The 13,262-nt window shown below is 42.0% G+C and overlaps 1 protein-coding gene across 4 annotated transcripts in view; it reads left to right on the plus strand.

Annotated features, from left to right (window-relative positions):
- Positions 1–13,262, plus strand: part of mub (poly(rC)-binding protein mub) — a 155,558-nt gene that overhangs the window by 32,167 nt on the left and 110,129 nt on the right. For all 4 annotated transcript variants that reach the window (XM_019059402.2, XM_019059398.2, XM_019059401.2 and 1 more), the window contains exon 2: positions 2,511–2,583. The gene's annotated coding sequence lies outside the window, so the exon portion shown is untranslated. The remainder of the gene's footprint in view (positions 1–2,510; positions 2,584–13,262) is intronic.

Raw genomic sequence — 13,262 nt, forward strand, 5'->3', positions numbered from 1 at the left:
TGTCGGTCACGGAGTGGGTGAAATTAGAACAGAAAAGTTCCGGATCCCGGAACTTGTGACGGACATGGGATGGGAGTACTGGTGGAAAAAGAGGTACGCTCTTACGCCAACGGAGTCGCGATATCGTCGTCTCCCCGTCAAGTGAACTAAATTTCATTCCAAGGTCGCAAAATTTGTCCGAAAAAATGCAATTTGTTACAAGAACATGACTTGGGAATTATCATCCTTAATTTGACCAAGTTTGGCTCTTTATTTGACGAAAACTCAGTAAAATGTTCAGTCGGAAATGCCCGATGGTTTCTCAGTCAAAGTTCGGTTTGCGAGTTGAAATTTTGCAATGTTGTAGGCCTCTTGTGGTGAAGCGGTTGTAGCGACCAGTAGGTCCCGGGTTTGATTCCCGGCTAGGCGATCCGAGTTTGATGGTCTCAAACAACGGTTGCCTCGGTCTGGTTGTGTAGGAGATACTGTGATGAAGGCGTAGGGTTACCAATTGTGTGGTATTTAAGGTAAAAAAAAGAAAGAAAAAAACCCCTGTGGCATATTTACGTTTTCTCGTCAGGGGAACTACGAAAATAAATGAAATTCCGTGGTTTTCTCGTTGAACTTCGGTGACGGAGCACTCCTTTAAATTTATAATGTTTCGAAATGTACTTAAAAATTCGTAGTGTTCGTGAAGTATTTGGACGTATTCATGGTGATAGGAACTATATTGCACGTAAATCTTATGCACGTAGTTCTTTTTACCATAAGAACTTTCATTTCACGTTCTCGATGGCGCGCTCCACTGTGCGAGGATGCTCGCGGCCTGAGATGAGGAAAAACTGCACTCCCGAAGCGCAGCGGGTATTTTTCAAGCCACCCCCGCCCACCCCATCCGCGATGATGGAGCTCCGGTCGCGGGTATGAGCGTGCCGTGTGCGTCTATGTTGGTGCTGAGTGGCTTCACAGCGAGGAAGAGGCTCTAAATGAAAAATAAATAATTTACAATTGAATGATAACACAAATCCCTAGCTCGGGAGACTTTAGCGAAATCGTTCCCGGGGAGCATTCATTCAAGCAACAGAGGCACGCAGGAAGAAGTATCGTTGCCCTTAGAATGCTCATAGAAGATCACAGGCTCTAATTTTCTAATCGTGGTTCAAATGGATTATATTTTGTAACAGATCGTTTTCGATAGTGGTTCGATGTATCGTTTGGTTCAAAACAATAGAACATAACCTCAAACGAAACTTTCAGGATTTCAGTCGGAAAAGCTGAAAATGAGAAAATTCCTCACTATTTCACCTTGCGATGCCATTTAGTACTCATAAAAATCAAAAATCTATCAGAAAAACTCCCGTTTCCTCAGAATACTCGATTGATTTTTGAGGCTATGTTTACATGTTGAACCAATCGATATCGATACAATCTCACCTATTTGATGTATCGAAAACGATCTATAAGGAACCACTATCTCTAGCCCATTTTAGAAACAACATACATGCCATTTGTTTCCCAATACAGATATGTGCTTTTATAGCAAAGCCAGAGATAGTATTTCCTTACTGCAGAATGTAATCCAAATGTTACTTCGGCGATGACAATTTTTGGCTCAGGGATGTAACAAGGGATCATGAAAAAGGCAGAATCACGATAGCGCCTTCATTTTCACGTGATACTCTCCGCCTCATTCCGAAGTTAGTTTAGTTGCCCAGCCGATCGAAACCTAACTAAAGCAACAGAAATGAATATTTTAGTTTAAGAGATCTCAAAAAAGAGAGGGCCACGATTTCGCCTTCGATTCGCGCGATACTCTACGCCTCGCTTTGAAGTTAGTTTAGTTGTCTTGTCACCTAACTTCAGCAACTGAATGTTTCAGTTTGAGGGATCCATAGGAAAAGACGGTCACGAATTCCCCTTCATTTTTACGTGATACTCTACGCCTCATTACGAATTTAGTACAATTCCACAGTCGATCCAAATATAACTTGGGTAACCAGGATGAATATTTCAGTCCCAGGGGTCTTATGAAAGACACTATCGCTATTTCACCTACGTTGTCTTGTGATACACTGGGAAAAAAAAAAAAAAAAAAAAAAAAAAAAAAACACATTGGGTCTAGAGTCCAGACTCTTGAAAACATTGACAAGAAAAAATACTCTTGATTCTATCAGATCTTTGCTTAAATCAAAAGGAAATCCACTCAAATTAAGAGGTTTGGTCCTTGATTTAAGCAAAAATCCGATTGAATCAAGAGTATTTTTTCTTGTCAATGTTTTCAAGAGTCTGGACTCTAGATCCAATGTGTTTTTTTTCCAGTATACTCTACGCTTCGCCCCAGAGAGCTAGCACTCAAGCCTGTTACTTGCATAATACATTGCATTGTAATAAAACATTGTAAGCATCGTAAGATAACTGTTTTTGCCAACTTTTATTTGTCATAAGCTCCATAAAACTCAACGGAATCCGTCACATTGAGAAATTAAGCCTTGTCGTTCCAAAATCTAAAGAATGAAATTCATTTGTTTCAGATCGCGTCGCGCACTGATTTCATTACTCTTCTATCAACATATGGACCTGCTGTCATAACTTCAGATTGATTTGGTGAGTGTCTCATCTATTTTACCATTCAAGGAATAATTAAATATTTTATTTTTAAGAAAGCAATGTCAAATAGAATGATAGATCATTCCGTGAATAGATAATTCGCTGGTGTTCTGAAATTTGATGAATTTCGTGTTTAAGTGGAAACCATTGAGTGAACTGAACACGAGGATACTCTTCGTTTCTTTATTTATAACAATTATTATTGGAGGAGAAATGACTAAATAACTGAATCTGCTACAATAAATGTGTTTCAATGCGCAATGAAACGAGCAACTATTCGAACTCCGGAGTGGGTATGTGGTATCACGCGAAATTGAAGGAAAATCTTAGCTTTTCGCCTATCCCAAGTTACTGACTTCTATGAATTTCATGCTCGCATCGGTACAAAAATTGCATGTATTCCGCGATTTTTTGGTGAAAATTGGATTGCATTTTGCAAAAAGGAACCAAGAGTATTCCGATGTCGCTAAGATTGTGCAACTTGTTTCTTGTTGCAAATAAAAACTGATCATCTATATGTAAACAGGTTTTATCTCCACCCCCGAGCCCCGATAAACTATGAATTCAAGACAAAAATTACTTTTGTGAATTTAATTTTTGTCGAAGAATGCAAGTTGCACAATCCTAGCAACACTGGAATTCTCTTGGTTTCTTTTTTTGCAAAATGCAATCCAATTGTGTGGTGGTATGCGTACTTTATCAACCGCTGAAAAATTCGCAAATTTATCGTGAAATTGAGGTGAATAACGAGAAATTTTTAACGATTTTACAAAACCGCTGAAATAATCATGTTGCCGCGATACGGCGGTGATTATCAATACGTGATGGACTACACGACGAATGTTTACACCCCTTTTTAGGGTCGTAGAATCCAAATGTAAAGTTTGCTGCCTCGTAGCTATATGGTGCTTTCCGCGCAATTGGAAAAAACGTTGACAAATTTCAGTTATTTCAATTTCTGGTTTATAACTTTATATATGATCTAAAGATCTAAAACTCGTTTGCACGACGTGAAAAATTGTAAAATTCCAAGACATTGACTCATGCATGTTCTATTTTAACATCAAAATCGACAGAGCCTCCACCACTTGCGCCGGGGCGTTTTTCTGGCTCGCGAAGAGCACTGCACCCTCAGCGGAGGTTATGCAGCGCGGCCGTCCAGCATGCCGTTTCTGGCATTTTATTTTACTCGTACCCATTTTATGGCCCTTCCAGCATGTCTTTTGGTTATTTTGTCCTTCGTGGCTCCTCTAATGTCACTTATGTCATCGACAGTAGCACGCAAGTCTTGAAGGCTCCTTACTGATACATGTGTCTGGAGGACTTGGGATTTAGCGCCTATGTCCAGTAATCATAGGGTTGTCGTATCGGTACGCGAGACAACTCAACTCACATTGCTCATATCATTGCTTCAGAAGTAAAAATTATTATTCAGCCACTTTTTGTCTCTGTGAAAGTGTTCCTTTCAGTTTTTTCACTCTAAATAGGTACACGAAAACAACGTGTTTCATTCGTCGGAGGTCATTTTTAAATTCTCAGTTCGGGAAGTTAAACTAAAAGGTGTTCAGTCTTGTGATGCGCTGCAAGTCAAAAGCGGAAAAACGATAAAATTTCATTTTTGCAAGGACTAAAAACAATTGAAGTACACGAGCGGTGTCATAAAACTGCGGAACGGCCAAATCCATAAAAGCCTATTCACGTGTGACACCACCATCCGCGCATCCAGTGATTTTGCGCCCACAGAATGAGCAACGTTTCGAGCATAAAGCTGCTGGTTTCTTGTTCGGGGAGAAAATCGGAGGAAAACTTTTCAGCGCTTGAAATGAACTTGCTCGTGGCAATATGAAAGTTACCTCTCGCAGAAAAGCTTTCAACGTCGCGCTGATAATTGGTTGCGAAATAGAGTTTTAGACAACTTGAAAGGTCGCAATGATTCTGAAAGTGTCGCAATTAAACAACGGTTTGATCTAATGGAGGATCTGCTCGCGTAAATATTTCCGTCTCATAACAATCTTTTTAATGATTTAACTATGGTCCTTTATGTTTAAAAGAGAGCAATTAGGAGGAAATAATGGATTTTCAAAGAGAGTCAGCAAATTAGTCTGGTAATGGGCACGGTAAAGTAAAAGAACGGACTATTTGTTGAAATGAGTGGTTCTGATAGATTAAGAGGGTGAATGATAGACAAACTTTAGGGTCTCTCGTGGGTTGCCGTTAGTTAGTCTATTACCTACCTGCAACCACCCGCTTCCGCCAAAAAGATCCTTCCATATCCCTTTTGACTTCTTCGTCTATAGCTTTGTCTATCAATTTCAACAATCATCCCGCAGGTACTCTAGTACGTTGGAACCAACTAGAGTCCCTTTATAGAAAGATTTGAGACAACGCGGCCTATGGATGTCACAAACGGGAAATAAGAATACACAAATCGGACGTTTTCTGTAATCTTTGATCAACCTATTCCCGAATTCCTGTCTCCGTTCCCTCTCTCATTCCATTTGTTTTTTGCCGCACCTCCGATTCCCCGGTCCACTCTAGTTTATAATCTTTGCAATTGGTGAAAATGTGATATTTATTCCCGTTTGTGACATTGTGAAGGCCTAAAATACGGGAACCAATCAGAAATGGATTCGCATTGTCCTCACTCATAGAGAAAAAAAGGAGGTGTTTGCATTTCGGGATCTTGGAATTTTTTTGATGACGTAGGTCGGCACAACGATTTTTATCATCGATTTTCTTGGAAATGGTGTAATGTGTAAAAGTCATCCTATGAAACGTGCTTGAAATTATATCATGAGTTGATTTGGCAGAAAGGAACCAAGCCACATCAGCTTTTGCCAAATTTAACTGGGCAATAAAATTTTTACGAGAGAACGTTTGTGCAGATTCCTTTGAAATTTTTAAGGAATTTGCATCAAACTATGGAGAATTTTCACTGCATTTGGCACGGAAATCCGCAGAACCGTTTTCATGTAAAAAATCAAGTTGCCCAATTAAATTTGGCAATAGCTGATGTGGCTTGGTTCCTTTCTGTTTAACGCGGTCGATTTAAGCCAAAAAATGGGACTTTATGGTCCGTTTTTCATGCTTCGAATTCCGGATTTCCCTCGCCAGGTTGTACCGACCTACGTCACAGGGTGATCAAACCTCAAGATGCAAACACCTCCTTTTTTTCTCTACGGTCTTTACTCTCAGTATAGGAGGGCTCGAGAACCAACCTCCCAATTTTGTCATCGTTGGTGCGGTAGAGTCCCTTTATACTGAGAGTCAAGACAACACCCCTCATGGAGTCCAAACGGAATAAAGATTACACAAATTGAACGTTTTTCGTAATCTTTGATCGGCTCATTCTTAAATTCCTTTCTCCGTTCCTTCTCTCATTCCGTTTGTTCCTCGTCGAACCGAATTCCTAGGTCCATTCCAGATTATAATCTTTGCAATCGGTGAAAATGCAATCTTTATTCCGTTTGTGACACTGTGAAGGCCTAAAATCGGTTAACCAATCAGAAATGGATTCGCATTGTCTTGACTCTCAGTATAAAGGGACTCTAGGGTGCGGTAGCGGCAACGGCGCGGCGCTTTGCGGGACGGTTGACTCGCTCGTCGTCGCTTTGCGTCCCGTGCGTTGAAGGGGTCGTAAGGACCCGTTTCAATTACAGGGGCCCTAATGAGCACCCCGAAACTTGTCTCGCCGTCCTCGCTCTTGATTCCAGTCTCAATTAAATGTCGCCCTCTCGTTTCAGCTCCAGCCGGAGCCCGCTCCCGGCGCATTCGCCCCCCCCCCCCCCCCCGACCCCCCTCCCGCCTCCCGCGCTCCCCCCCGCCGGCGTCGGTGTCGCTGACGGTGTCTGTCTCCTCGCCCCCCCCCCCCCCCCCCCAAGAGATGAGATCGTCGTGATTTTTTCCGCTTCCTTTTCCAAACGGGCCCCGCCAACGTGAAGTTTGACAGTTTGACCCAGAAACAATTTGAGGGAAGGTTATGCAATCTGAATCGAATCCAAGGGCTGTACAGCCTGCTAGAGTCCCTTTATATTGAGAGAGTCAAGACAATGCGAATCCACTTCTGATTGGTTCAGCCGATTTTAGGCCTTCACAGTGTCCACAAACGGGAGATAAAGATTACATTTTCACCAATTGCCAAAGATTATATTCTGGAATGGAACGAGGAATTTCGGGTTCGACAAGGAACAAAAGGAATGAGAGAAGGAACGGAGAAAGGAATCTTATAGAATGAGCCGATCAAAGATTACGAAAAACGTTCAATTTGTGTAATCCTTATTCCCGTTTGTAACTCCATGAGGGGTGTTGTCTTGACTCTCAGTATAAAGGGACTCTAGCACTGCCGTGCTAAGGAAGAACGCCGTATGAACTTTCGAGGGTTGCCAAATTTCCTTCGAGAAAATGTTTATTTATGAAGAACGTTGTGAAGATTTTTCCTTGAAATTTGCAGGAATCTTGGTGGAGTTGGGGAAAAAATTATATGAAAAATTGGAAGGAAAATATTCACAAGTTTACCAGGGAAATTCGTGTTGTATCAAAGGAAATTTGGAAACGCCGTAAGGTTCATACGGCGTTTTTCCTTAGCACGACAGTGCGAGTCCTCGAAAAGTCGGAGTGAATCTTGCCCAACCGTGAAAAGGAAAGTTTCCTGTCGACCTTTGAAATGTCCTGTTGAAACTTTTTTGCAGTTCCGATCTTATTCGTACACGGACAAAAAGTTCGGTCATCGCAGGGGTTGATTTGAAAAACTGAAGGTGCGCCCCTTGGAATTTACGTGGCCCAACCCCAAAATGGCGCTTCGCGCCCCCTAAGGCCTGCTTCGGGGGCGCCCGTGGATTTATCTAAATTTAGCGGGCTCATTTAGCGACTATCTTGTATGCGTAGCGGCAAAAATCATGAAAATAATAAATCCGATAGACCTCCAGAACAAACTGTAACAACGAATGACTTTTTGCATCAGTTTGACAGGAGAATACTAAGTGCGGAAAGCCCAAAAAATTCCACAAATCGTCAAATTCGTGGAATATGACGTTTCTTCGTGACTGGGGTCAACTGAATTCTATTAGGACGATAATTTTTGGTCAGCCTCTTGTTGGAGAGCGTTGAAAAATGAAGCAATGTTAGCAGTAATATCTTGGATTTATTTTATCATTTTGCTAATCACGTTGACCAATGAAAGATCTCGATCATACCAATAGAGATGTCACCTCAAAGCAATTAGAATTCGTGAACTCTTGTCTTTCTTTAAGCCCTCGGTTGGAACGTGGCAGTGGCGAGGCTTAAGTGATCGATTATCGATATTTCATCATTTGAAACCATGGTAAAGAATCGATTATTAAGGTGTTCGTTGCGAACACCCTGTTAATCGATCCTTTTTCATAGTTGTAAATGGCAAATCAATCGATTTATCGCAAAGCACACCAAGCCACTGAAACGTGGGGCCTTTGGGGCAGGGGTAGGGTGGCGAGGCAAAGAAGAAAAAAAATGTGCCGGCTACGTGTCATCAAAGATTATCCTGCTCTCAAGTTAGGTAAAGTATCTCCCAAGATGAGGGCAGAGGGTGGAAAATGGAGGCTGAAAGGACGAAAATTGCCTCGATAGCTATTGGTTCCCTCGCCTGGGCCCTCGTTAGCGCTAATTCATTCAGTTCTTGAACTAGATTATATTCAGCGATGGCTTTCCCGGCTGGGCTGTTGTTGAGCTTTTCACAGGCATCTCTAACTTTTTAATTGTTTTTTGCGGACGCTGTGAAAGGCTGCGTTGCATAATTTGCCTCAGACGGCAAGCACGTTCGCTGCTCCCTCTATGGCTCCGACAAGCAGGCTCTGAATGAAATGAAGTGCTGACGATCTCTTTTAGCTTCTAACTTGGTCAAGTTTTGTTTCAATTTTCCCCATTCATTCCATCGTCTTGCTCGTTCGGTCAAGTTTTGCTTCAGTTTTCCCTCATTCATTGGGGTTTCAAATCCCGTTCATACTCTCTGATTTGGACTACATTTTCCAGTTAAGAACTGCAGTTTCTGACTCATCCGTAAAAGGACTTATGTGCACAGGGAACCTAATGGCGCAAATAGGTTGTTTCTAAACTTAGCCAGGAATTGTTGTTCCAAATTGCAAAATGTGGTCCATTCAGTCATTGGTACCACACTGTTAAAAAAAACGGAGTGAGACTCAGCACAAGCGCGAGTAAGAACGGGCCCTCACTTCGCCGGACCGAGGAGTCACTCCGACGGAGAATCGGCTGGACGGATTTTGGGTGCCGTACGCATAGAAATCACTCCGACGCCGGACGGATTCGCGGGAGCCGCAAATTTAGGGGTTCGCAGCTAGGGGATGGTGGAAAGGGGTTAATTGTGGAAATAATTTTTGAAACCATGAAAAATAAAAATAATGAAACCATTGGTACGTGATTTAACCGATTTTGAAGGTTAGAAATTTTCTACCTACATTGGGAATTGAACCCGGGACCTACCTAACACTAACCGACGACCCTACCGATTGAGCTATAGCGAACGATGCATGAAAGTGACACAAAAACGGTATTTAACGTCGATTTGAACGGGCCGCTAAAATATTTTCAATCTACCTGGATTTGTCGTGTATTTAGTTTACTTTACTATATTTTTTAACTATATTTTATTGTTTTACTTTGTTTTATTTCCTTGTTGTCTCTATTTTTTCTTCACTCTATTTTATTTTTTCAAGCACTTCATTTTTTTCTCTTTAATTATTTACTTCTCATTCCTTTACTTTGTTTTATATTTACTGTGATTTCTTTTAATACTTCATCATAATTTTTGGACTTCACTTTACTCTTAAAATTCATTCTATTCTTTAACATCATTTAGTTGTTTCCCTTATTTTATTTTTTTCTTCATCTCCTTGCTCCCTCTAATTATTTACTTCAATTTAGTCTTTGACTTCATTTTATCATATATTTGATTTACTTTATTTTATTTCTTTTCTTTTGTCTCTGTTATACCATAATTTCGACTATTCTATTATTTCCACTATTCTATTATTTTTTCTATTTTTTTCTCTTTAAATTTTTCATTTTCATTCTGAGAGTGGTAGGCTTAAAGGGGAGGAGAGACAGTATATAGCGCTAGTGCGAGGGAGAGAAGGTGCGCGTGACTCCGGGCCGTACTGCAGCTCCGGTGCGGAGTGCTTTGACTTCACATGCAGCCCGTCCCAGCACCTACGCGCTGAACCGCACTCCCGCGTTCATTCTCACTCCGGATTTTCCGTCGGACGGAATCAACGATTTTTAACAGTGCACTGCATAGGAAACTGCATCAAGAAATGTACTTTCTAGATCTGAGCTCCGTTAAAACTCCATCCAAAAAACTGATAATGGAATGGCAGTTTGAATTCCGAAACCTGGAACCCTCCAGTTTTGAAATCAAACACAGCAAATTTCGAGGAAGAATTATAATGTTGATTACCCTCTGAAAAGAAAGAAGGGGGAAAAAAAAACTTCAATGCCTTTTTTAGAGATCGACAACTATTGGTAGACTATTGAATCATAAACGTATACCTAAAATAATTGGAGAGGGTTTCCTATTAAAAACCCACTTTTGACTATTTCCGCAAAAATCGTCATTCCATGTAGATGCTGCCTCCTTTTCAGGCGCCAATCGCGTATTTTTCGTCCAAAATAATAGCTCACGTTTCTCTTTCCAATTTCAACGCGCACTTATCAATGCGTGATGGAGGAAACGCTCCTCGTTTAGAAAGAATTTCACATTATTCACTGCTTGGCATGAATTTTCTTTTTTGTTTGACATCGCATTACCGCAAGGCGCATCGCGGTGCATCGTCGTCAGACCACCAAGAGTGTCAAAGCCAAAGGCACCGGAGCCCTAGCTGGCAGCGGCCTATAGAATACGTTATTGATTACCAAGGAAACCCTGCATGAAGGACCTTTCTCATGGCAAAGCCCATTGCACTCATTGCAGCTTCACACACTTGCAACTAACTTTTTTTTACTCTCTCCTCTCTTCTCCCTCCCATCTCCAAGTGCCGCGCTGCCAAAACGCAGGGAAATGGGCGGTTTCTCTCATTCTACGGAGGCTAATTCTTACCCCTGAATCGTCAACAATGCTCCCTCCCGGTGTCACGCGGACTCTCGCTCCAGTTTGCTTGCTGCCACCTTCCAAAATTACAAATTCATTGATCTCTGGTCGTTGGTCGTCGGGGCGATGCCACCCGGGGGAGAAACCTCCGAATTTCCATCGGAAACCGGCCGGACCCTCGGTGGATTCCGTGCAAACGTTGGCAACTTTAATGTAATCGCACATTCATCGGAGTCGGCCGCACCCTCGTTTATACGTTCAGTCAAGGGTCAATTTGTGTACCAGGCAGAGGGTGAAAAGCCAGTCGGGTCCAGAAAAACAAAAGCTCCCGGGTAACAATGTGAGGCTGCACGTTTGCACGTCGAACATGAATGAAAGTTTAATCAGTTTGCTCGTCCTATAGCTTTCAATCAAAAGGCTCCGTTGGTTTAGCTCGGTACGGTGGTACGTACGGTAAAGTGAATTAGACAGGATACGGTACGTTCGGTTCGGTTAAGCACAGTTCGGCATGATGCGCTGCTGCATTGGGCGCGCACGCTTACCCCGAAATTGCTGGTGTAATTGATGTTTTTTGCACCGTATGAGAGTGATGTATGCGAATTGGGCTTTTTTAATCGCTGTGAAAAATGCTCAAATCACAAGTGCGAAATTCACACGAATTTAGATTTGTGGCGGTTTTCGAACATTTCGCAGTTTCCCTATCTCTCAACTATTCATCGGTGGTAAGCTATCGCCGTGCTAAGGGAAAACGCCGTAAGAGCATTCCAGTGTTGCTAAATTTCCCCGGATAAAAAAAAATTTGAAGAAAGTTACGCATATTTTAACGTGAAATTTTCAGATATTTTTAATTGAATTGCGACGAAGATTGCCTGGAAAATTGGAATAAAAATACATACAGCTTTTCCAGTGAATTCGCATCTTATCAAAGAAAATTTGGCAACGCCTGAAGGCTCATATGGCGTTTTTCCCCAGCACGTTGGTTTGTCACTATAGGTACTTTCAAGAACCGCTCATTTTTGCTATAGCTCTCTAAAAATTCGGAAATCTTTCACTCTGCAATCTTCGTAATAGTAATTCACAGAGCACACAGTGAACACACGAGAAAAACCAACAATGCAAAACCCTTGGACAATCCTAAAAACCGCAAATACAGAGGTTTGTAATGTCTCGGTCAATACGTAACTTCAATATAAGCATTGAAATTGAATTGATTTCAAGAGATAGTAATTGGATTCGTAATTTAAGAACTTCAAGCTCCTTCTTTCCCCCCTAACACCCCCCCCCCCCCGTCCCGCACCGCCGCATTCATCCCATTTTATTCCTCCTACTTCTCCACCCCTTTTTCCTGTAACAATCTTGCCCTCCCACAGTTGCATCCTAGTCTGCGCTGGTGATAATTAATAATGAATTAACAAAAATAAAAAAAAAAGCGAGGGGGAAAAAAAGACCGACAAGTTTTTACCACCTAACCACTTGTCGCGTCGGGAGTGTAATGAAATCAGGAGGCTGGAAGAGGACGAATGGGGTTTTATGTCGCCGGACTTAATTGGATTTACAGGGAGCTCGCGACACCTTTTAAAGTCCTCGAATGCACTTGACTTGAATTTGCCAGCCCTAGAGCATTCTTGAATTTCGGGAAATCGCCCGAACGTACACTCGCAAGTCAGTGGCGAGGCGTGAATGCCCCATTTGAAGCCATGGTAAAGAATCGAATATTTAGGTGTGTGTTTCGTTTGCCATGTTAATCGATCCTTTTCCATCGGTTTGAATGGCAGATCAATCTATATATCGCGAAGCACGCCCCGTCACTGCAGCTATTAGCTGATTAGCCTTCGCCATCCTTTGCACTTTTCTTGAGTTGATGAGACTTGATTTTTCCTACCCAAATCGAACGTGGTATAACGAACAATTGGAAGACATTTTGCAATTGAGAACTAAATTTCCGGCTCAATTTAGAAACAACGTCTATTCCGTTATTTTCCCTATTCCTATCAGGGCTGTCACTCATTTGTTTCAATTTTTCGACCCCCCCCCCCCCCTCCCTCAGGCCTTGTCTCCACGGGACGTTTTCATGGGATTTGTCCCAAGTTCGAATCGCAGGAATGAAACTTCTGGGATTTTTCCCAGTTACCGTCTCCACGGGACGGGGCTCATACAGTCCTGCGACTAGTTTTCGCGGGAAGATAAATTGGTTAAAGTCGAGTATTTAACCGGGATTAAATAATAATTGCACTCAATTGACAATTGGACACATTATTTTAACTAAACAAACATTATCAATGTAGTAATGAATAAAATATCGCACAATTCGTTTTCACTTCTTCTTCTTCTCTCAGTGGGTCCTAGGGGTACAAGTGCCATACTTGGTACTGGGAAAAATATTGATTAACTCAATATTTTTCCCAACTTCGTAAGTAGGATTTTTCCCTGGGACAAATCTCGTGAAACGGCTCGTGGAGATAAGGCCTTAGTCACCGTATCCAACCGCCAACAACTACATGACCCCTCCCTCCCTGAAAAGCTTCACGTATATTGGTAGTAGTAGTTCGGTCGGTCAAATGTAGCACACCGGCGAGTCAGGTCGGAACCATTATCGAAGATC

This window comes from Bemisia tabaci, chromosome 4 (genome assembly GCF_918797505.1).
Source record: "Bemisia tabaci chromosome 4, PGI_BMITA_v3".
NCBI classification, from domain to species: Eukaryota; Metazoa; Arthropoda; class Insecta; order Hemiptera; family Aleyrodidae; genus Bemisia; species Bemisia tabaci.